The sequence below is a fragment of the Pongo abelii genome, chromosome 4 (assembly GCF_028885655.2).
Source record: "Pongo abelii isolate AG06213 chromosome 4, NHGRI_mPonAbe1-v2.0_pri, whole genome shotgun sequence".
In the NCBI taxonomy this organism is placed as follows: domain Eukaryota; kingdom Metazoa; phylum Chordata; class Mammalia; order Primates; family Hominidae; genus Pongo; species Pongo abelii.
In genome coordinates, this window is record NC_071989.2 from 118,734,823 (window position 1) to 118,758,652 (window position 23,830).

General features: G+C 36.5%; 1 protein-coding gene and 1 non-coding gene across 14 annotated transcripts in view; both read right to left on the reverse strand.

Moving 5' to 3' along the window:
* Positions 1-23,830, reverse strand: part of TMEM232 (transmembrane protein 232) — a 332,283-nt gene that overhangs the window by 273,709 nt on the left and 34,744 nt on the right. The gene's annotated exons all lie outside the window — the stretch shown is intronic.
* LOC112133625 (small nucleolar RNA SNORA51) lies at positions 8,936-9,067 on the reverse strand. The gene has a single exon (XR_002915256.2). It is a non-coding gene; the product is annotated as a small nucleolar RNA SNORA51 (small nucleolar RNA).

A 23,830-nucleotide genomic window follows, 5' to 3' on the forward strand; every position in this document is an offset into this window, starting at 1 on the left:
ACCAACATCCCCCATTTCTACCTCCCACTCCTAGCTGTTGGCAACCATCATCCTACTCTCTGCTTCTATGAGTTTGATAGTTTTAGATTCCACATATAAGTGAAAACATGGCATATTTTTCTTTCCATGTTGGGCTTATTTCACTTAGCATAATGTCCTCCAAGTTCATCCGTGTCATCTCAAATGACAGAATTTCCTTCTTTTTAAAAGCTAAATTATATATCATTAGGTATATATACTACATTTTTGTCATGCATTCATCCATCAATGGACACTTAGATTAATTTTATATCTTGGCTATTGTGAATAGTGATGCAATGAACATGGGAGTGCAGATGTCTCTTTGACATGCTGATTTCATTTCCATTGAATACATACCCAGTAGTGGGATTGTTGGTTCCTATGGTAGTTCTATTTTCAATTTTTTTTAAGGAACTTCTACAATGGCTATACTAATTTACATTGATACCAGTAGTGTACAGGGTTCCCTTTTCTTCTTTTTTTTTTTTTTTTTAGACAGGGTCTCACTCTGTCACCCAGGCTGCAGTGCACTGGCCACGATCTTGAGGCTCACTGCAACCTGCAACTTCCGCCTCCTGGGCTTAAGCGATCCTCCCACTTTGGCCGCTCAAGTAACTGGGACTACAGGTGTGAGCCACCACGCCCATCTAATGTTTATATGTATGTATGTATGTATTTAGTAGAGATGGGTTTTCACCATGTTGCCCAGGCTGATCTCAAACTCCTGAGCTCAAGAGATCCACTGCCTGCAGCCTCCGAAAGTGCTAGGATTATGGGAGTAAGCCACCATGCCAGACCCTTCATCTTTTTTTTTTTTTTTTTTTGATATATGTAATTTCACTCTGTTGCCCAGGCTAGAGTGCAGTGGAGCGATTTCGGCTCACCGCAACTTCCACCTCCCGGGTTCAAGCGATTCTCCTGCCTCAGCTTCCCGAGTAGCTGGGATTACAGGCGCCTGCCACCATGCCAGGCCAATATTTTGTATTTTTTAGTAGAGAGCAGGGTTCACCATGTTGGTCAGGCTGGTCTTGAACTCCTGAACTCAGGTGATCTGCCTGCCATAGCCTCCCAAAATGCTGGGATTATAGGCGTGAGCCACCGTGCCTGGCCTCATCTCTTGTGTAATAGCCATTCTAACATATATAAGGTGATATCTCACTGTGGTCTCAATTTGCATTTCTCTGATGATTAGTGATGCACAGCATCTTTTCATGTATCTGTTGGCCTTTTGTGTATCTTCTTTTGAGAAATGTCTATCCAGGTTCTATGTTCATTTTTTTTAATTGTCTGGTTTTTTTTTCTATTGAGTTGTTTGAGTCCCTTAAATATATTGGATATTAACCTTTTTTTGGATGTGTGGTGTGCAAATTTTTTTTTCCATCTGCTATCTTAGTTTCAATTTGTGAGACACCGAGCAGAGAACCCAGCTGAATCTGCCTGGATTTGTGAACAAAAGAACTGTGAGACAGTAAATGAAAGTTATTTCAAACCTCTAAGTTGTTGTAATTTGTTTCGGTAGCAATAGAAAACTAAAACAAGATATCTCATAATTTAGCAATTATCATTGAAGTCGGTGATAATCTTTATACTGCAGTCTGTAAAAAGTTATCACTAAGCATCGTATTATTTGATGGAATGTTTAGATTTTATTTTCTAAAGAAGGTTCACACATAAGGAGTTCATGACACCAGAATCCATTTCTTTCTTTAAAATATAATTTGTTTGGGTATAGTGTAATAGGAGAACTTATAGGAACTGGCTGCTGGTAAAACGTTTGACATTAAATTTTGAAAATACAGCATAACTTTATGTTAGGCGAAAAAGTTAACATTCTTAAATTGATGAAATTTGAAAAAAATTTCTTCTTCGATTCCCATCATCATACTTAGGTGAGACTCATTTTTCTACTATGAATATTATTCAAACAAAATACAGAAACAGTGGAGAGATACATTAGTTCATGCAAAGAATACTACTGAAATTCAATCCAAATTGGATAAAATTAAGAAGCATCAGAAAGATCACTGGTCACATTAAAAATGTTGATATTGATATACGTGATGTGTGTTCCCTATGTGCACATGGGTTGTTTTCTTGTTTGTTTAAAGACTTTATTTATTTATTTGTTTAGAGACAGAGTCTCACTCTGTCGCCCAGGCTAGAGTGCAATGGTGCAGTCTCGGCCCACTGCAACCTCCACCTCCCAGGTTCAAGCAATTCTCCTGCCTGAGCTACCCGAGTAGCTGGGATTACAGGCACCCACCACCAAGCCCGGCTAATTTTTGTATTTTTAGTAGAGACGGGGTTTCACCATGTTGTCCAGGATGGTCTCGAACTCCTGACCTCAGGTGATTCGCCCACCTCAGCCTCCCAAAACATTGGGATTACAGGTGTGAGCCACCATGCCTAGCCTGACTTTACTTTTTTAGAGCAGTTTTAGAGCAAAATTGGAGAGGAAAGCACAGAAATTTCCCATATACCTCCGACTCCCATACATGCGCAGCATGTCCTACTATCAACATCTGCACCAGAATGGTATATGTGTTATAACTGGTGAATCTGCATCAACACATCATAATTACCCAAAGTCCATAGTTTACATTAGGGTTCACTCTTGGTGTTGCACATTCTATGGGTTTGGACAAATGTATAATGCCATGTATGCATTATAGTATCATACAGAGTGTTTTTGATGCCTTAAAAATCCTCTATGCTCTGTCTATTCATCAGCCCCACCACCCCGACCCCCCACCATGCCTGGCAACTAGTTTTTTTACTGTCTGTAGTTTTGCCTTTTCCAGAATGTCTTATAGTTTGAATTAAACACTATGTAGCCTTTTCAGATTGGCTTATTTCATTTAGTGATATGCATTTAAGGTTCCTCCATGTCTTTTTATGACTTAATAGCACATTCATTTTTAGTGTTAAATAATATTCTACCATATTGATGTACCACTGTTTTCCAATTATCTACTGAAGGACATCTTAGTTGCTTTCAAGTTTTAAGAATTATAAAGCTGCTAAAACATTCATGTGCAGGTTTTTCTCTGGACTTAATTTTCAACTCCTCTTGGTAAGTAACAAGCAGCATGATTGCTGTATGATTTCTGTACCTTATGGTAAGAGTATTTCTTACAAAGTAAGCTTTGTAAGAAACCACCAAATTGTCTTCCAAAGTGGCCGTACCATTTTTCATTCCCACCAGCATCAAATGAGAGCACCTGTTGTTCCATGTCCTTGCCAGGACATGGTGTTGTCAGTGTTTTGACTTTTGGCCATTCTAACAGGGTGTGTGGTATCTCATTATTGCTTTAATTTGCACTTCTCTGGTGACTTATGATATAGAGTATCTTTTCACATGCTTATTTGCCATCTATATTTCATCTTTGTTGAGGTGCTGTTAAGGTTTTTGGTCCATTTTTAATGATGTTGCTTGTTTTTTTCTTTTTGAGTTTCTAAGAGTTCTGTGTATATTTTGAATGACATCTTTTATTGAATGAGTCTCTTGCAAATGATTCCTCACAGTCTGTGCCTGCCTTCTCATTTTATTGGGATTGTCTTTAACAGGACAGAAGTTGAAATTTAATGAAGTCCACCTTATCAATTTTTTTTCATAGATCATGTATTTGGTGTCATATCTAGAAAGTCATCACCATATTCCAGGTCATCTACATTTTTATCTGCATATAGATTTTTAACATATGAAATTACTCTTTCACTAATATCTTTGTTTTGTTATGATTGAGGAACGACAAAAAGTTATGAGCATAATATTTATCTCCATATTAATTAGTTACATGTATTTTCACTCAATAATATATGTAATTTTGTAATTGTTTTCCTTTCCCTGTGTTATATTTGTGTAGACTATATTTACTCAAAAGCAATTTTATGTCTGTTGATTCTAAGTATTTACATTTGATTTTGGGGTGTCTTTTTGTTTTTCATTTTATGGTAATTATCTTTCATTTTAATTTTTCCATGACAATTTGGAAGTTTTAAAATTGGTACTCTACAGAGAGTTGGAAAAGCATCTTTAAAAAGTAATCATATGTCTGCTGATTCCTTACATCCTAACTCCAGACCTATTACATTTAGTCTCTGGAGTTGTCCAGGAATGTGTATTCGTTTTGTTTTGTTTTAAGCTCCCCAGGTGAGTTTAATATGTAACCCAAGGCCTGGTGCAGTGGCTCACACCTGTAATCCCAGCACTTTGGGAGGCTGAGGCAGGAGGATCATCTGAGGTAGGGAGTTTAAGACCAGCCTGGCCAACATGGTGAAACCCCTTCTCTACTAAAAATAAAAAATTAGCTAGGTGTGGTGGCACATTCTCTACTAAAAATAAAAAATTAGCTAGGTGTGGTGGCACATTCTCTACTAAAAATAAAAAATTAGCTAGGTGTGGTGGCACATGTCTGTAATCCAGCTACTCTGGAGGCTGAGGCATGAGAATTGCTTGAACCCGGGAGGCGGAGGTTGCAGTGAGCCGAAGGCTGCGGTGAGCCGATGCTGTGCCATTGCACTCCAGCCTAGGCAACAGAGTGAGACTCTGTCTCAAGGAGAAAAAAAAAAAAAAAAAAAAGCAACCTAAGTAGCTTAAAGTCATTGTGTAACAAAATCAGAGCTTTGACGTAAACATGAGAAGTATAAGGTTTGCAGAGATGTAGGAAGTAGAATAATCTTTTTCTTGGTCTTCTTTTATTTTGTTCTTTAGCTTTGGTCAAGTACAATAAACATTTTTCTATTATTGAGTAAAACCATACTCTAAAGCAGAAAACCTTCTCTAAAAAGAAGCTACCTTAAAATGTAAACATTTATTACAGGATGAGCATGCTAGATACGTCTTTTTTTTGGAAAAAATAGAAAATAATTAGAATCAGAAAATCTGTGTTAAAATAACTGCACTGACATTAACATATTTTTCATATTTGAGGAAGGGGGTTCAGAAGGTCACAGGAGTTAGGGAAGGAGGGAAAAAGAAAGTAAAATCACCTAAGGAGTTTTTAAATTAACCCATCTAATCTGATTTGCCTTAAAGGAGAGAGGAAAAGGGGGTATGGGTAGGGGTACAGAAGAATCTGCAAAGACAAAGGAGGAAGAAAAGGGGTAAAGAGAGAGGGAAAAGAGAAGGGCAAGGGCAGAGCGAAATGGGGATTGTTTCAAACTATATACGACGACACTCCAAACCAGGATTCTGCCAATACCATTCTAGACGCTCTAGGAGCTCCAGCAAAGAGGTTGAGGAGGAAGGAAATGTGTAGTTCATAAAAGCCAGGGGAGGTAGTTCTTCATGGGCTCACTGGTTGAAAACCACTTGTATACAACAATTTCTCAGGCAGTGTTGGTAGCCATAAAAAGACTAGAAATTTGGCCGAGGGGTGAGACTCCCAGTGATGCCTGCAAGGATTAACTGAGGACAAAGGAGGAATGTAAACAGCCACATCTGTATCTTCTATGGCAATTGCTTCCACGAGGAGCAGGGCAGCAGGAAGGTGGGCAGGAATGCTAGGTACTTGGCTTCTGGATCTCTCCTCCCTAATTATTCAGTAAGCACTCCCTACCTGTTCAAGTTTCAGTTTCTCATCTGTAAAACAGAAATGATAATACCTAAGCAGAGTTGCCTGAGGATTAAGTAAGATAAAATATTCCCCATATTGTAGAGTGTCAGTAAATGATAAGTCATTTAATAGTTGAATGCACGAGAGATTAAACATCTATCTTCATCCAAAAAAGGGGGGTTTGTGTTATTCATTGTTGGACCTAAATTCTCAAAGAGACTTTGAGGTAGAGTGGAATATTTAAATGGTTGAGGACCATTTGCCAGAAGAGATTAGCAAAAACAAGTTACAGTTACAAGTTTAAGTGGAGTTGAATAATAGGGCTTGGTCACAAATACTAATCAGTAATGGAGTTCAAACATTCAGCTTCTAAAACGCTATTTGCTAAAAAGAGAGCCTTGAACCATCTATTAAAACCTACTGCAGAAATAATTCATAACATTTCATTCCTTCTCAGGACAGTTATATGCATAGAGCATGTTGACTTGTAAATTGTACAAAAAGAAGCCAACAGTAGCATATTTCATGATATTTCATAGTCTTTAGTAACCCCCAGACCATTTTACAACAGAAATAAAAAAATAAAATCAGGCTAAAAATTTTAACTTCTTCTGCTATTAAGACACATTTTTTTTTACTTTGTAGGAAAATCACAATTAAATGTAAAGAAACTAAAATGAACTTGTTAAATTGGATTATTTCACTTTTACATCACTGTCAAGAAGTAGCTATAATTTTTCCTGAATCAGCAAAAGATGATGTAAAAGTAAATAATAGCTTTAAATAAATTAAGATTATCCTTAAGATTAAAATATCCTTTTTATTTTCTACCGTCCCAAAACACAGGGTACTCACTGAATTTGTGGATAGAAATGGAAATAAAACATTAAGTGAATAAAAATGATCTGAATGATTGAATTCCTCTCCCTTTAAAATAAGAAAAACCTTCCCTAAATAATGAAATGAAAGGTAAAAAAAAAATTATTTTAGACACCAACTATTTCTAGGACCCAGCTCTCTGCTTGCTCTAATGTTCTTGGCTTATAAAGCATCCCACTGTGGAAGACGGTCTAAAGTAGCTGCCACATTTTCTCTACCACTTTCCAGGGGTAAATTCTGACAATTTAAATAGATTTCAAAAATTTACCTTGCATATTTATCTGAAGTGGCCAAAAAAATGGCTTGATTTTAGGCTTTAATTATATCAGATATGGTTTTTATATTAAATTATATTTACTCTTAAATTTATTCTAGTACAAAAAATATAATATCTGGAATATAGTTTCTGCTATGACCTCAGCTTTGAGGTGATCTCTCCAAGGCTGACAAAAATCTCCCAGTAGACAAATCCACTATGAGCTTTTCAGTACTGATCTTACCTGATCCCTCCATGGTATCTGACTCTGCCAACCACCCCTTCTGGAATTAAGTGTCTTCTTTTTCATTCATCATTACACTCCTAGGACATTTGGCTTTTCTCCCTCTCAGACTTCTGTGTGGTATAGTGGATAAGTATGCAACGCAGGAATCAGCAGCTTACTTTAATCCTTGCTCCAGAACAGACTATGTCTGTTTCATTGTACAGATTACTTAAACTGCAGGTGCCTCAGTTATCTCATCTACAAATGGGGATTATATTGGTATTTCTTGTTGATGGGACCTTACTATCCAAGGGGAAAGGAATACTTATTACTTATCACGTGTTTGTTTGTGTAATACCCTTTTAATTAATTATATAAATGGACTAAGCAATAAATACTTTAAACATGAAAATATTACAAAATTAGTACATCAAAATGTGTGGGCTTAATTGATAACTATAAATTGAAAATAAATGGGGATTTATTAACCTTTGTGCATACCTGGCCTTTTATAATAAAATATTGAAAGCACTGATTCACAATTACATAGATGTAACAATTTTTAAGCATTAAATTATAAATTACAAAGAGATACACACACACATATATGTTGTGGCCTTGTTATATATATATAGTACATGTGATTCTCTTAGATGTTTAAACAACCAAAAAAATACAATATCTAATATTGTAATAATCAAAAGAATAACCAGCACACTTAAACAAAAACTGCTTTTAAAATTGTTAATAAAATCATTTTAATTATTTTTATCATTATCTATTTTTATTATGCTCATTCTTTCTTTCCAGAATATCTTCCTAAGGCTTTTAGTAGTTTTATTATTATTATGCCTTTTTAGAGTTTCAACAATCTTATTATATTCTATACAAAAATATATAAAATTTTGAGTCACCCAATGTTATAGAATCTGTGGCAGTATGGGAAAGGGTACTTAATCGGGAAATATTACCTATTAACCCAGCTGCAAAAATTTCTAAACAAAACATAAGAAAACCATACCTAGGGATATCAATAAAAAAGAATCCATTATAACGGAGATGGGTTTAGTCTCAGAAGAGCAAGGATGATTTAATACTGTAAAATCTATTTTTACAGACCATAACATTGGTGTATTGATGTACTTAAAGCAAAATAGTAGGAAACATTTTGATATATGCCAAAGAATAATTCCATTAAATTCAGTTTCCATTCATGATTCTAAAAACAAATAAAAAAACTTTCCAAGCTAAGAATAGTTCTCCTTATTTTAATTAAATGTATCTAGGAAAAACTAAAACAAACATGATAATTAACGATAAATCACTGGAAGCTTTATCTTAAAAGCCAGAAACAATACAAGGGTGTCCATATCATTACTACTACTCAAAATGTAATAGGCAGTTGCAGTCAACAATAACATTAAAAAGAAAAAGAATAAAGAATATAAATATGTGAAAAGAAGAGGGACCATACTTATTTTTTAAATATTTACATTAAAATCTCAGAAGAATCTGTACATACAAAAAATAGATTATATCCAATTAAGAAGAGATTTCTGGATAAACAATTAATACAGAAAAGTTAGTGATATGAGTTTTAGTGCCAGTAAAGATGGCTTTTGGCTCCTGTCTCTAAAAGCAACTTTGAAGGACTAAAGAAGGAAACGTGAAATCCAAGATATTATAGATTAAAAGAAAAAAAAAAAAACTTGAGCTAAGCCCCTGGAAAAATGAAAAGCTATTTTAAACATGTTAGAGAAAGAGGTTAGTAAGTGCAGCTCTGTGAGAATAAATTAGTAAACAGGAGTTTGAGCTATTCTTTTTAACTACTGATAAGTATGCAACAATAAACAACAAAAATTTAGCAAAGCTATAGAAGCAATATAATTACTATGCTTGACCAAATGGACATATAAAGAATTCTATATTTATTTATTAGAGAATATACATTTTTCCCAAACACACAAGAACGATTTATCTCTCTCTTGTTTTTTCCTATGTCCCCCCATTCACAATATAGACCAGGCACAGGACCTGGGCTGAGTCATATATGGAGTGTGTTTACTCTATCTCTTTTTTCTGTACAGTCAATGCAAGCACACAGCTGGTTGTAAGCACCAGGAGGCCAACAATTTCTAAAACTTGATCACTTTCTGGCTTAGAAAGTATGTCTTAACAAATTGCAAAATGTAGGTAATCTACATGAGTAGATTATATTCCCTGACATCAAAACACAATTAAGTTAGAAAATTATAACAAAAGGATAAATTAACCCTACATATTTTGGAAAATAAAAAACACTAATTCTAGGTCACCTGTGGCTCAAAAAAAGAAATAACAATGAAATTTGAAAAATATTTAGAATTAAATGGTAGTAAAATACTACATATACAAACTTATGATGTGCAAGAAAATGGCACTTCAGAGGAAATGTTACATAAACATTCATCTAACAGCAAGGGAAACCTAAAAATTAATTAGCCAACATTAGAAATGGGAAAAATAACAGCAAAGTAGATCCCAAAAAAGTAGAAGTGAAGAGAAGTTTTAAGAGCAGATATTGGTGATACACAGAACAAAATTCGAGAAAGACCAACAAAGCCAATATGATCAAAATCATTAGTCTTTGGAAAAATTCAAATTAAAAGCGTAATGAACTTCTATTTCACACTAACTAGAATCACTAACATTAAAAAAAAAACTGACAATACCAAATTTTGAGGAATATAGAACAATGAAACTCTAATATGTTGCTGATGGAAGTGAAAATAAGCTATAACAATGTAGGAAATCTATTTGTCTGTGCCTTTGTAAGTTAACTGTACACCTACATCCTGACCTAGAAATTCCATTCCCAAAGCAATGAAAACACTGTCATAAAAAGACTTGTATAAGAATGCCTATAGTACTGTTATTCGCAATAGTCCCAAACTAGAAACAACTCAACCATCTGTCAGTGGGAAAATGGATAAACAATTTGTGGTATGTTTATATAATAGGATTATTCTCAGTAACAACAAAGAACAAATTAATGCTACAAGCAACAACATGCATAAATCTCAAAAATACTACATTGAGTGAAAAAAGCCAAACACAAAAGTGTACATACTATGTGATTTCATATATGAGAAATCCAAGCACAGACAAAACTACTGCATGGTGATGGTCTATGGGAGGTGTAAGGATTGAATGGAAAGTGGCATGATGGAAATATTATATATTAGGGATGGTAACATGGGTATATGTATGTATCAAAACTCAATGAAACAGATTAAATTTTTAAAGATGACCACAGCAGTATCTCCCATACTGTATGTTGTGCAATGTGACCTTGCCACTCCCCCAAACAAGAGATAGAGTCTAATCCCAATACCTGTGAATCTGGGCTTAATTTAGTGACTTAGTTGACTAACAGAATGTGGCAGAAGTGAAACTCTAGGACTCAAGAGGCCAAACCACTAAAAAAGCCTTACAGTTTGCTCCTGGGTCTCTTAAGACATGCAGAATCCAGCCACCATGCTATGAGAAGGCAATGTCACATGGAGAGCCATGTATAGAGGATCAGGTTTATAGTTCTAACCAAGTGCCCATGTAACAGCAAGCAGAAACTGCCAGGCATGTGAGAGAGCCATTTTGGTTGTCCATCCCAATCAAGCCTTCAGATGACTAGAGATTCAGCTGACATCAAACCACAACCTGTGGTTTAAGGAGACACCCCAAATGATAATTATCCAGACAAGACAGTCAACTCCAAAACTGTGCGAGTTGATAAAAAAAAATTGTTTTAAGCCACTAAGTTATAGATAACCAGAACCCTTATTGAGTTGTATGAACATTTGTACATTTCACTATATGCAAATTTTACCTCAGTACAAATAAGATCATAAGAGAAAATACTGTATTTGAATAAAGTTTAACGACATATAACAGAAATAAAAATAAGGGCCCAAACAGTATAGAACCATATTTCTCTCTGATGTACAAAAATAAAAAATAAAAGAACCTAAAAGTTCAAAAACAATGCAGGGTGTATTTGGCGGCTTCACAGTCATGAGACCAAGACTCTGTCTAAATCTTCCTTTCCTGGTCATTGTTAGGCCTCCCCTGACTTCAGGTTGTTCACAGGCTCATGTAGCATCAAATCACTGGGGAGCCACTATTGGTCATTATATATTATTGATCCTCATCTTCAAAGGAGCACTGTTAATCAAGTCTGCTTTTCATCCCTTTGTCATTCTCCCAGGTTCAGGATGCCATTATCTCTGTCCTAGATTAATACAATAACCGCTTATCTACCATTCTCCTTCTGACCTTTCTTCCTCGTGAGAAAAGAAAAATAACTCAGAGGAGTCTGAATAGTGCTGCCTCACCCATTATCTTCATGTTCTTGGAATTTGTGGCACAAGAACCAAGTATAGCTAATCAACAGTTTATGTTATTTTAATGTAAGTGATTGGTAAACAGCTTAGGAACAGCCTCTTCTTTCCTTTAAAAACCCACGTGTAACTGCTGCTAATTGGAGCATATATTCAGGGCAACTTGAATCTGTCTCTTGGGTTGCAGTCCTCAAATCTGACTCAAATAAACTCTCTATATTAATTTTCTCTCCATTTTTTCCTTTAGGTTGATATTCTAGTCTCATCTTTCACATGACTCCCAAACATAAATCTCCTAATCATTTCACTCTTCTACCAGCCTTTCAGACCCTTTAATTTCAGACCCTGTAATACAACCTTATTGCCAAAAAAATAAAATTCAAACTCATAGGGACTATCCAGATTTCTGGAGCATAAGGTTTGAGTATATGCTTTATATTTATATCTATTGTTTTGGGAAAAAAAGGTAGTTTTGGTTTCTATTATAAAGTTAAATTTTCTCTTTCTCTTTCTCTCTCTCTCTCTCTCTGTCTCTCCCTCTCTCTCTATATATGTGTGTGTATATACACACACACACATATTCACATATATATACATACATATTATAAATCCTAATTGCAAACCTTTGGTGCAAAATATGTTGGAAAATGGATTATCTTATTCATTTTGGGGTCCCATACTTACATTAGAAAACACCATTTGGAAACTTGCAGAGTAGTGTAAAGGGAAAGGTGAGGCAATGTAACAAAATGTTCCTTTTGGAAATAGTTAAAAAAATAAAAATGTTTGGTTTGTAAAAGAGAAGGAGAGACATATAGGTGATGGGATATCATTGATTCTCTTAAGTATGAAGGTTTTGCATATTTTGTTTAGTAACTCCTCTCTCTTCATGGTTTGTACTTCTCTACTCTGAGGGTGTGTGTGTGTGTGTGTGTGTGTGTGTGTGTAATTTTTAATAGTTTTTTTGACAATTAAGTTATTAATTTATCCACAATGAGTTCTGGCAGAAGATAAATGTAGAATTTCATTTCTATATGGATAACCATATAGATACATAGAGACATAGGTAGTTGGATAGATGAAGATTTTCTTCCATTCATGCCTGAACTTCAAGGCAGAAAGCTGAAGCTTCCTTATATTATGATTTCAGAAGACAAAAGTAAAAAGCTAAGCTTGTTGAAGAGATGACAGTAAGTGTCATATGGGGAGAAACGAAATTCTTGGGATTGTGGAGAGAGAGAGATGTCTCCTGAGACTGGAATGTAACAGAAGTCATTCAGATACATTTCCTCTGTTGGAGTAGCACTCCCAGGAGGTGATAGTACCTCAAAAGAAATGGCTGGGCCTTGTGCCTTAAGAGACTGGACCCCACAGCCTAGTAGAGGCATAAAAATCTTCCCTGGGCCTAACTGTGGCCCGTAAGATGTATGACAAACCAGAGGAGGCCATATAGATGGGACAATTGACCCAATACCCTGAGGTACCTCTCCAATCCTTTGTTGATGCATGAGCACTGTAAAAGGAAATTAAATTTTGAGACCCCAAACTCATTTAGCCAAAAGGAAAAGTCAAGCTGGGAACTGGGTCACGCAAACCTGCCTCCACCTTTTGGTTGCTAAATAAGATGGCTACAAAATGAAAAGATACTTGCCTCCCCCATGTTTTGCCCACAAGGAAATTCCTGGTGAGCTGTTAAAACTTCACCATGGCAATGCAAATTGATAGCTTTATACAAATGCAGTCACCCCAGCTCTCCAGACACAATGCATATCTGGTTGTTCCCCTACCCCATCTGTCTGTGTTATCTTATACAAAACGAAGAGTCCCCCCATTTTTCCTTTGACCCTTTTGTTTTTGTGAAAACTGTATGCTTCTCAATATACCACTCTTTCCCTTTTAAATTTGGACCCCTCAAAATCATCTTCAGAGAAAGGCATAGACCTGTCTCCCAGGCGCATCCTTAACTTTGGCAAATAAATTTCCAAAAATGATTGAGACTTGTCTTCCATTGACAGTACCCAGGACCTTTGTAAACCCTGGGACAAGGGCAGGCCTAATAACAATTGAGAGGAAATATTCAACCAATCAAGCAAAACAGAGTCTTGGAGTAGCCAATTTAAAGAAAGTACAGAAATACTATTTATTGCATACATATATATGTTCATCAACTGATTCATAACTACTATGTAAATTTTAACTTTATAGTACTAAATTTAAAAATTGGCAATTTTTTTCAGAAATAGTAAGTATAAATATAATCTGTAATTAATACAAAACAGTAATATTCAAAATACTGAAAACTGAAGCATTTAAAGTGTTTACAGGTGCTTTAGAAACCCTTGGACAAGATAGGAAGAATCAGTATCGTGAAAATGGCCATACTGCTCAAAGTAATTAATAGATTCAATGCTATCCCCATCAAGCTACCATTGACTTTCTTCATAGAATTTGAAAAAAACTTCTTTAAATTTCATATGGAACCAAAAAAAGGGCCCATATAGCCGAGACAATCCTAAGCAAAAAGAACAAAGCTGGAGGCATCACACTACCTGACTTCAAAAGATATTACAAGGCTACAGTAACCAAAACAGCATGGTACTGGTACCAAAACAGATATATAGACCAATGGAACAGAACAGAGTCCTCAGAAATAATGCCACACATCTACAACCATCTGATCTTTGACAAACCTGACAAAAACAAACAATGGGGAAAGGATTCCCTACTTAATAAATGATATTGGGAAAACTGGCTAGCCATATGCAGAAAACTGAAACTGGACCCGTTCCTTACACCTCATACAAAAATTAACTCAAGATGGTTTAAAAACTTAAATGTAAAACCTAAAACCATAAAAACCTTAGAAGAAAACCTAGGCAATACCATTCAGGACATAGGCATGGGCAAAGACTTCATGACTAAAACACCAAAAGCAATGGCAACAAAAGCCAAAATTGACAAATGGGATCTAATTAAACTAAAGAGCTTCTACACAGCAAAAAAAAGTATCATCAGAGTGAACAGGCAACCTACAGAATGGAAGAAAATTTTTTTCAGTCTATCCATCTGACAAAGGGCTAATATCCAGAATCTAAAAGGAATTTAAACAAATTTACAAGAAATAAACAACCCCTTCAAAAAGTGGGTAAACAGACACTTCTCAAAAGAAGAAATTTATGTGGTCAAAAAACATGAAAAAAGGCTCATCATCACTGGTCATTAGAGAAATGCAAATCAAAACCACAATGAGACACCATATCATACCACTTAGAATGGCGATCATTAAAAAGTCAGAAAACAACAGATGCTGGAGAGGATGTGGAGAAATAGGAACGCTTTTACACTCTTAGTGGGAGTGTAAATTAGTTCAACCATTGTGGAAGACAATGTAGTGATTCCTCAATGATCTAGAACCAGAAATACTATTTGACCTAGCAATCCCATTACTGGGTATATACCCAAAGGATTATAAATCATCCTACTATAAACACACACGCACACATATGCTTATTGCAGCACTATTCACATTAGCAAAGACTTGGAACCAACCCAAATACTCATCAATGATAGACTAGATAAAGAAAATGTAACACATATACACCATGGAATACTACATAGCCATTAAAAAGGATGAATTCATGTCCTTTGAAGGGACATGGATGAAGCTGGAAACCACCATTCTCAGCAAACTAACACAGGAACAGAAAACCAAACACCACATGTTCTCATTCATAAGTGGGAGCTGAACAATGAGAACACATGGACATAGGGAGGGGAACATCAAACACTAGGGACTGTTGGGGGTGTGGGGGTAGGGAGGGATAGCATTAGGAGAAATACCTAATGTAGATGACGGGTTGATGTGTGCGGCAAACCACCATGGCACATGCAGCAAACCACCATGACACGTGCATACCTATGTAACAAACCTACATGTTCTGCACATGTATCCCAGAATTTAAAGTACAAGGAAAAAAGAAAAAAAAGAAAGAAAGAAAGAAAGGAAGCTTTGGACAATGAGAAAAATGAACTAAAAAGCATCATTAAAGTTTAAACAGCAAATATTTCCATTCTTATCAATCACTTATTTACTAATTTATTCAGGAAAATCACAATGAGCTGATACTGAAATTATAAAGCCCTGTTCTGGCATACTTAGTTAAATATTTCAAATCTCCTTTACTCACCATAGGAAGCCCTTTGTCTTTAATGCAAACTGCTAATGTGATGAATGGTTTAGGAAGGAGCTACAAAAGGGATGTAATTGTCCACGAATTCTTATACTGGATTTATGTTGTGTGCCAGAACTTTTTATTTATTTGCAACTATCAGAAAAAGAAAAATCGAAATAAAATTCTAAAAGTGGGCCAAGATGGCTTCAGGTTAGCCATATGCATAATAAAAACTAGGCCCACATACTAAAGCTGAACTCTCCTCTGCAGGGCTGGATTCTGTCAAATATTTCATCGATGTTTACTGATTACAACTTTGTCTATCAGATAAAACACAAAGGCAAGATATAATAAGTCATCACTTTCCAGACCGTAAGAAACCTACATGCTCATTCACATTTTACCCTACATACCGTAACCACATATTTGCTTTATCTTACATGTAATGTAAATGAGCATCAATCAAAATTATAAGAATGTCACTTTCACTTCCCTGCTCCCCTTCTTCCGTTTCCTATGTAACAGAATGTATAAATACAGTGTTTTGTGTAGCCCATTTGGGAACACATTCTCAATTATTTTGTTTGTTTTTTTGTTTTTTGTTTTTTTGAGACGGAGTCTCGCTCTGTCACCCAGGCTGGAGTGCAGTAGGGCGATCTCGGCTCACTGCAAGCTCCACCTCCTGGGTTCACACCATTCTCCTGCCTCAGCCTCCTGAGTAGCTGGGACTACAGGCGCCCGCCACCACGTCCAGCTAATTTTTTTGTATTTTTAGTAGAGAAGGGGTTTCACCCTGTTAGCCAGGATGCTCTGGATCTCCTGACCTCGTGATCTGCCCACCTCGGCCTCCAAAAGTGCTGGGATTACAGTTGTGAGCCACCGCGCCCGGCCACATTCTCAGTTTGCACTGACTGAGTCTGTGTTTCCCAAGCTATTAGTCCTCGAACTTGGATCAGAATAAAATTAACTTAAAATTTCATTAAGGTGAGGGTGGAGCCAAGATGGCCAAATAGCAACAGCTCCAGTCTACAGCTCCCAGCGTGAGCAATGCAGAAGATGGGTGATTTCTGCATATCCAACTGAGGTACCGGGTTCATCTCACTGGGGAGTGCCGGACAGTGGGTGCACTGTTTGGGTACTGGTACCAAAACAGAGATATAGACCAATGGAACAGAATAGAGCCCTCAGAAATAATGCCGCATATCTACAACTATCTGATCTTTGACAAACCTGACGAAAACAAGCAATGGGGAAAGGATTCCCTATTTAATAAATGGTGCTGGGAATACTGGCTAGCCATGTGTAGAAAGCTGAAACTGGATCCCTTCCTTACACCTCATACAAAAATTAATTCAAGATGGATTAAAGACTTACATGTTAGACCTAAAACCATAAAAACCCTAGAAGAAAATCTAGGCAATACCACTCAGGACATAGGCATTGGCAAGGACTTCATGTCTAAAACACCAAAAGCAATGGCAACAAAAGCCAAAATTGACAAATGGGATCTAATTAAACTAAAGAGCTTCTGCACAGCAAAAGAAACTACCATCAGAGTGAACAGGCAACCTACAGAATGGGAGAACATTTTTGCAATCTACTCATCTGACAAAGGGCTAATATCCAGAATTTACAATGAACTCAAACTAATCTACAAGAAAAAAACAAACAACCCCATCAAAAAGTGGGCAAAGGGTATGAACAGACACTTCTCAAAAGAAGACATTTATGCAGCCAAAAGACACATGAAAAAATGCTCATCATCACTGACTATCAGAGAAATGCAAATCAAAACCACAATGAGATACCATCTCACACCAGTTAGAATGGCAATCATTAAAAAGTCAGGAAACAACAGGTGCTGGAGAGGATGTGGAGAAATAGGAACACTTTTACACTGTTGGTGGGACTGTAAACTAGTTCAACCATTGTGGAAGTCAGTGTGGTCATTCCTCAGGCATCTAGAACTAGAAATACCATTTGACCCAGTCATCCGATTACTGGGTATATACCCAAAGGATTATAAATCATGCTGCTATAAAGACACATGCACATGTATGTTTATTGTGGCACTATTCACAATAGCAGAGACTTGGAACCAACCCAAATGTCCAACAATGATAGTTTGGATTAAGAAAATGTGGCACACATACACCATGGAATACTATGCAGCCATAAAAAAGGATGAGTTCATGTCCTTTGTAGGGACATGGATGAAGCTGGAAACCATCATTCTCAGCAAACTATCTCAAGGACAAAAAAACAAACACCGCATGTTCTCACTCATAGGTGGGAATTGAACAATGAGAACACATGGACACAGGAAGGGGAATATCACACACCAGGGATTGTTGTGGGGTGAGGGGAGGTGGGAGGGATAGCATTAGGAGATACACCTAATGCTAAATGACGAGGTAATGGGTGCAACACACCAACATGGCACATGTATATATATGTAACAAACCTGCACATTGTGCACACGTACCCTAAAACTTAAAGTATAATAATAAAATTAAAAAAAAATTTCTTTAAGGCATAATGCCTTTTACTTAACCTTTAGGTTGACAGATGGCGTAGTTGGCAGAATTCCAGCCAGATTCAGGGACACATAGGACTCATCTTAAGGAACTCAAACTCCGTGCTTGGTACCAGCACAAAAGCATTGTGTTTGAACCAACTCTAGGGGAACCACTGGGTTTACATGGTGGGTTACCTGGAATCCGGACCTCCTTCTCTTTTGCTAGAGGTCTAAAGAGGTCCTCTTAGGACCTCTAAGAGGAGTAGTATATCATGTGTTTTAGGACCTCTAAGAGGAGTAGTATATCATGTGTTTCCTAAGTTCTCCCTAGGGTTATCCCTTTGTTCTAAATTGCTACGAAGAAAGGAAAGAAAAGTAAGGTCAACCAAGTATTGCTGCAGTTAAAACGTTGGTTTCTTCGATCAGCTGAATGTTTCTCTTTTCAAACCTCTTTTGTCTGTACCAACCCTTTTATATTCCTTCTGAGAGCAATTGCGATAAAATTGCTCCGAAGTTATGAGACATTTGCTCCCTCCCGCCCAAATCTCAGATATTCTTAGGTAACTAAGAATCTCTTAGAGGTGTCGGAAGGGGATCTCTCCTGATGGGCAGTCCCATAGGGTTCCCTCAGAAGGACAAAAACAAACAAAACAAAACAAAACAAAAACAAACAAACAAACAAAAAAAGCAGGTAAAATACTTAAGGTCCTCTGGGAAATGCTCACAAATGGGTGGTCACCTAGCATTTGGAGTACTTCACTGCCTCCCATGAAGCTGAGCTTTCTTGAGACACATGAGGGTAACCTACTTGGGGTTGAGAGCCTGAGGAGTGTACCTCTTAGCAATACACCTTTGACCCTAAACACATCCTTGGCTTGGTGTAGACAAAGGAGGGAAGAGGGGAAAACATAAGAAATAATACATGTAACTGAAAGTATAAGGAAAACACCTCCTAAGACACCACCTGGATTTATGACTAAAAATTATAATGCTTCTTGTAAATTTTTGACTTATTAGACCAACATCATTAAAAATGAAGTTAGTTTAATTTGGCCAAAATGGGACTCATTTGAGATCCCAAAACTGGTTTACTTATGGGCACTATTGCAAAGAGCTGGCTCAAAAATTAAGCAGAAAGAATGGGATAGAATTTCAAATGGCATTTAGAAACTTTACAAAGGGGAATGATAAAATTGCTTCTATACATGAAGTGAACCACAATATCTTGGAAACCATTTCTTGACTGAAAAAATTATTCAAAGTTTCCACTGCTTCGCCTTCTCTCACTACCACTCCTTCCCCTCTGCTTCTTGAACCCTCCTCTCATTTGCTTTCAGAACTGCCTTGTCTAGATTTTCTTCACTCCCTCCTCCACCACCCTGAGGTTTTAGCAGCACTCTTTAGGGAGAAAATTAATCCAAGTGGGGAATCTTCAATAACCTATATCTCCGGGACTAAGGCATAATTCAGAGATAGTGCTAAGGAGTTTCCTGATCCTACCCAAGATCCTATAGGTGTCACTAAGAAATTCAATCTAACCACCAGGACTTATGAACCTGACTATTGAGATTCATAACAATTAATTTATATGCTGGTACCTGAAAGAAAAAGCTGAAGAATGGCTATCAAAGGTTGACTAGAAAAATCCACTAAGCAATTTTCATAAGCAGACAGCTGAAGACAGGGAGAAGGCCCAAGAACTAGTAAATTGTTTCGCACAAGTAATTCCCCAGATATTTTCTAAGATTGCTTGCTGGTCAGTCTAAAGTCCAGCAGTGTAAACAGGACCAAATGAAACTATGCTAGACTATTATATTGAAAGATTTGAAAAGGTTTTCAAACAATATTTGGGAATGAATGAAGACAGTCTACAGAATTGTCAGAATGATTCTTTATTAAATTCAACCTTTATTAACAGATTGGATGAGCAACTGGCCAATGTGGTCAAATTGCCCAAATAAATTGGGATTGTGTACACACTTCGGAAGTAGGGAAACTGATAAACTGACCAAAGTTATACAGCAAAAGAAGGATAACAAGGTCACTAAAATCATGAACTAACAACTCCAACAACTCACTGGTCAGCTATCCAGATCAAAATAGAGGACTCCCTTTCCAAAGGGAACCTCAGAAACATCTAAAAGTGTCTGTTATTATTGCAAGGAACCAGGACATCTGAAGAAAGATTGTGAAAAGTTGAAATGGGCACAGAAATTGACAAGAATAAATATAAAAGAAAGAAGAGGTATGGGAGGCTCTGAGGAAATAAAGAGGGCCTTTCCCTTGCTTTTAAGTCATAATCTGGGGGACGTGAAAGATAGATAGATAGATAGATAGATAGATAGATAGATAGATAGATAGATAGATAGATATAATAGAGAACGAATTAAAGCATTAATTGACACAAGAGCTACCTTTTCTATTCTCAACACCACCTTTCCTAAAGAGCATTCTTCCTCAGAGTAATCAAACTATTCAAATGTTAGGGGTATCTAATCAACCAATGACACTATATAAATCTAAACTTTTGCCTTTACAATTAGGAAATTTAGATGAATACCATTCTTCCCTTTTGGTGCCTTCCGCACCAAAACATTTGATAGGAAGAGATTTTCTGGAACTTTATAATGATCATATTTTCTTCTCAAAAAGAAGGAAAATGATTTTGGAAATGACTGAAAAAGAATTGACTAAAAATGACAGACCTGAAATTTGAATCAGATTAAAATTAAAATTCAAACACCAAGTATTAAAACAGAAAAAGAACTTGATGATTTACTAACACATATTCCTAACTATGGTTCCAATCATCTACTGATATAGAAGGAATTTTAGTGGCCAATACAAGTACAGGTGGATCCAAATAAGCCACTTTTGAATATTAAACAATATCCATCAAAACAGGAAGTTGTAATAAGAATAAAACCAATAATCAAAGATTTCATTGATAAAGGATTACCTCTTATTTCAGTCTTTGTAATAGCCCCATGCTCCCAGTAAGAAAATCTTATAGGAAAGGATAGAGATTTGTACAAGGTTTGAGCATTATTAACAATATTATGATTCCCCATCATCCAGCAGTCCCAAGCTCTCACATTCTTTTGTTCAATATACTTGTAAGCAATTAATATTTTACTGTAATTAATTTACATGTGTTTCTTTAGCATACCAATAGACCCTGTCAGTAAATATTTGTTTGCCTTTACCTGAGATGTCTTTCAATACACCTAGAATGTTATGCCTCAAGTTATACCAAAAGTCCAACTTATCTTTTGTAAATATTAAGGGCTGACCATGCTGAGCTAAATTTTGAAGGAAATTCCATTCTACTTAAGTAAATGGATGATCTCTTGTTATGCTCCACAAATCTGCTATATTGTAAAATCTATTCCCTGTACTTGCTGAAACAGTTAGCAAAGAGAAGTCATGAGGTATCCAAAGGAAAACTCAAATTTTGCTTAACAGAAGTAAAATATTTGGAACACTTAATTTCTAAGGGGGGACTACACATAAATCCAAATTGAGTAACTAGAATTCTTGCATACCCCACTCCAAAAACTAGACACCTAGTGGGGGTTTTAGGTTTAGCTGGCTACCCTAGCTGGATCTCCAATTTTACTCTCATGGTACAGCAGTTATATACATTGTTGAAAGAAGATCAACTTAAGCCCATGTACTGAACATCAGAAGAACAAAGAGCTATTCAAGAAAAAAAAAGAAAATCTTACAAGAGCCCCTGTTTTGGGCCATATTTGGGCTACTGTTTTTCCTTTTTTTTTCATGAAAGCCACGGCAGTATGCTGAGTGTTCTAACTCAAAAACATGAAGGACAGTATAGTCCTATTTTATTATAATAATCTATTGGCTATGATAGTCAGCAATTAGACCCTGTAGCATACCCCCTTGTCTGAGGGCCACTTTAGCCATCGCCATGCTCCTTAAGGCCACTCAGGAAACTGTAATGGATGCTCTGTTGACTTTATATGTATCTCATTCTGTGGAAGCTCTCTGGAATTCACATATCATACTCAGCATTTTTCTGTTACCAGACTGGATTCTTAAGTATTCTTACTCTCTGATCCACATGTTACTATCTCTCCCCGTAATACTCTTCATTGTCTCTGTTTTTGCTGCCCGAAACAGTTGATGAGATAACTCATTACTGTATTTTTCTCACAGAACAGCTTTTGATGTCCAGACAGGATTTACACGAGACACTCCCGGAAAATGCTGATGTTATCTGATTCATTGATGGATCATATCTAAGGGATGGATTTGGGAAATAATGGGCAGGCTATGCCACTGTGTCCCTTGTGGACATCATAGAGAGCAATCCCTTACCTAAAGAAAAATCAACACAGTAAGCTTAGTTAACAGCACTCATCAGAGCTTGTTATTTGGCCAAAAAACAAATGGCTAATATTTACACTGACAGACGTTATATGTAGCTCATGACCTTGGAATGTTATGAAAGCAAAAAGAACATTTAACCTCCTCTGGACAATCTAGCAAACATAGCTGTCAGGTTTCTGACCTCCTCCTAGAAGCCATCCAATTACAAAAAAATAAGTGGCTATTACAATTCCTGGACATCCCAAACTTGACCCTCCGGAGGGTAAAGGAAATCATTTTGCTGATGTAGCAGACAAAAAGGCTACTTTAACACAAACAGCAGATGAAACTACAAAGGTAGCTATGTTTAAAAGAAACTCTATCAAAAAGGAGCTCTGTGAAGCTCAAGAAAAGGCTTTAGAGAGAAAAAGGCAGATATAGCTAATCAAGGGGGAGTGCTACCTCCCAACAAAAGCCCCCCACCCACCCTTGCTTGTAATTTATGGTATGGACCCAATGACAGACCTGTTTTGCTGATGGGATTTCAGTTTGCTATGCTACAACATGTTTATAAGCTTACTCACTGGGGACCTAAGAAAATGACTGCCTGGGGAAACCAATATTATGGGAAACCCTTACTAGCATAGCTCATAAGGTTTATGCAAAATATCCAATTTGTTCAAAGCATAATCCAGGGAAGCCTCTTCACAGATCTCAAGGGTGTTTCTCTTTGCCCATCAGAGCTTTTGAAATTTGGCAAATGGATTTTATCCAATTACCTCCAGACCAAGGTTATAAATACGTATTAGTTAAGATGTGCATGTTTTCTCATTATGTTGAAGCATTTTCTTGTAGAACAGCCACTGCACAAGCAGTAGGAAAATATTTATTTTGGAACCGATAACTCCCTCTTGGGGAATTCCTTCCAAATTACATAGTTATAGGAAACTCATTTTGTGGGACAGATAGTTCTCTCAGTTTGTAAAATCAGGCCCATTTTCCAATATTTTTATTGTGTAAACTATCCACAGTCCTCTGCGTTCGTGGAATGAACAAACAGAATAATAAAAACCCAACTGGCAAAATTAACGAAAGCTTTTTAAATTACATGGGCCAAGTCTCTTCCATTGGTTTTAGTTAACCTAAGAGCAACTCCTTTTGGAAAATATCAATTATCCCCCTGCAAGATAATTACAGGTTAATCTGGATGAGACTGGATAGAGGATTTCTCCATCCTCATTCAATAAGAAACCAACTTATTGAAAGGGGATATGCTCCATTTCTGTCAAGGCTTAACCAAACTTCTCTCCCAAAAAGCTAAATTGATAAAACTCTTTTTACAGTGCAATACTGGGGGATAAATGTCTTAAGTATCATGATCACTAGACATAGGACTATGTTTATTGGAAGAGACATCAACTAAAAGGTTCACCTGAACTTTGTTGGAAAGAACCTTATCGAGTATTATTGACATACCATACCTGTGCAGCTA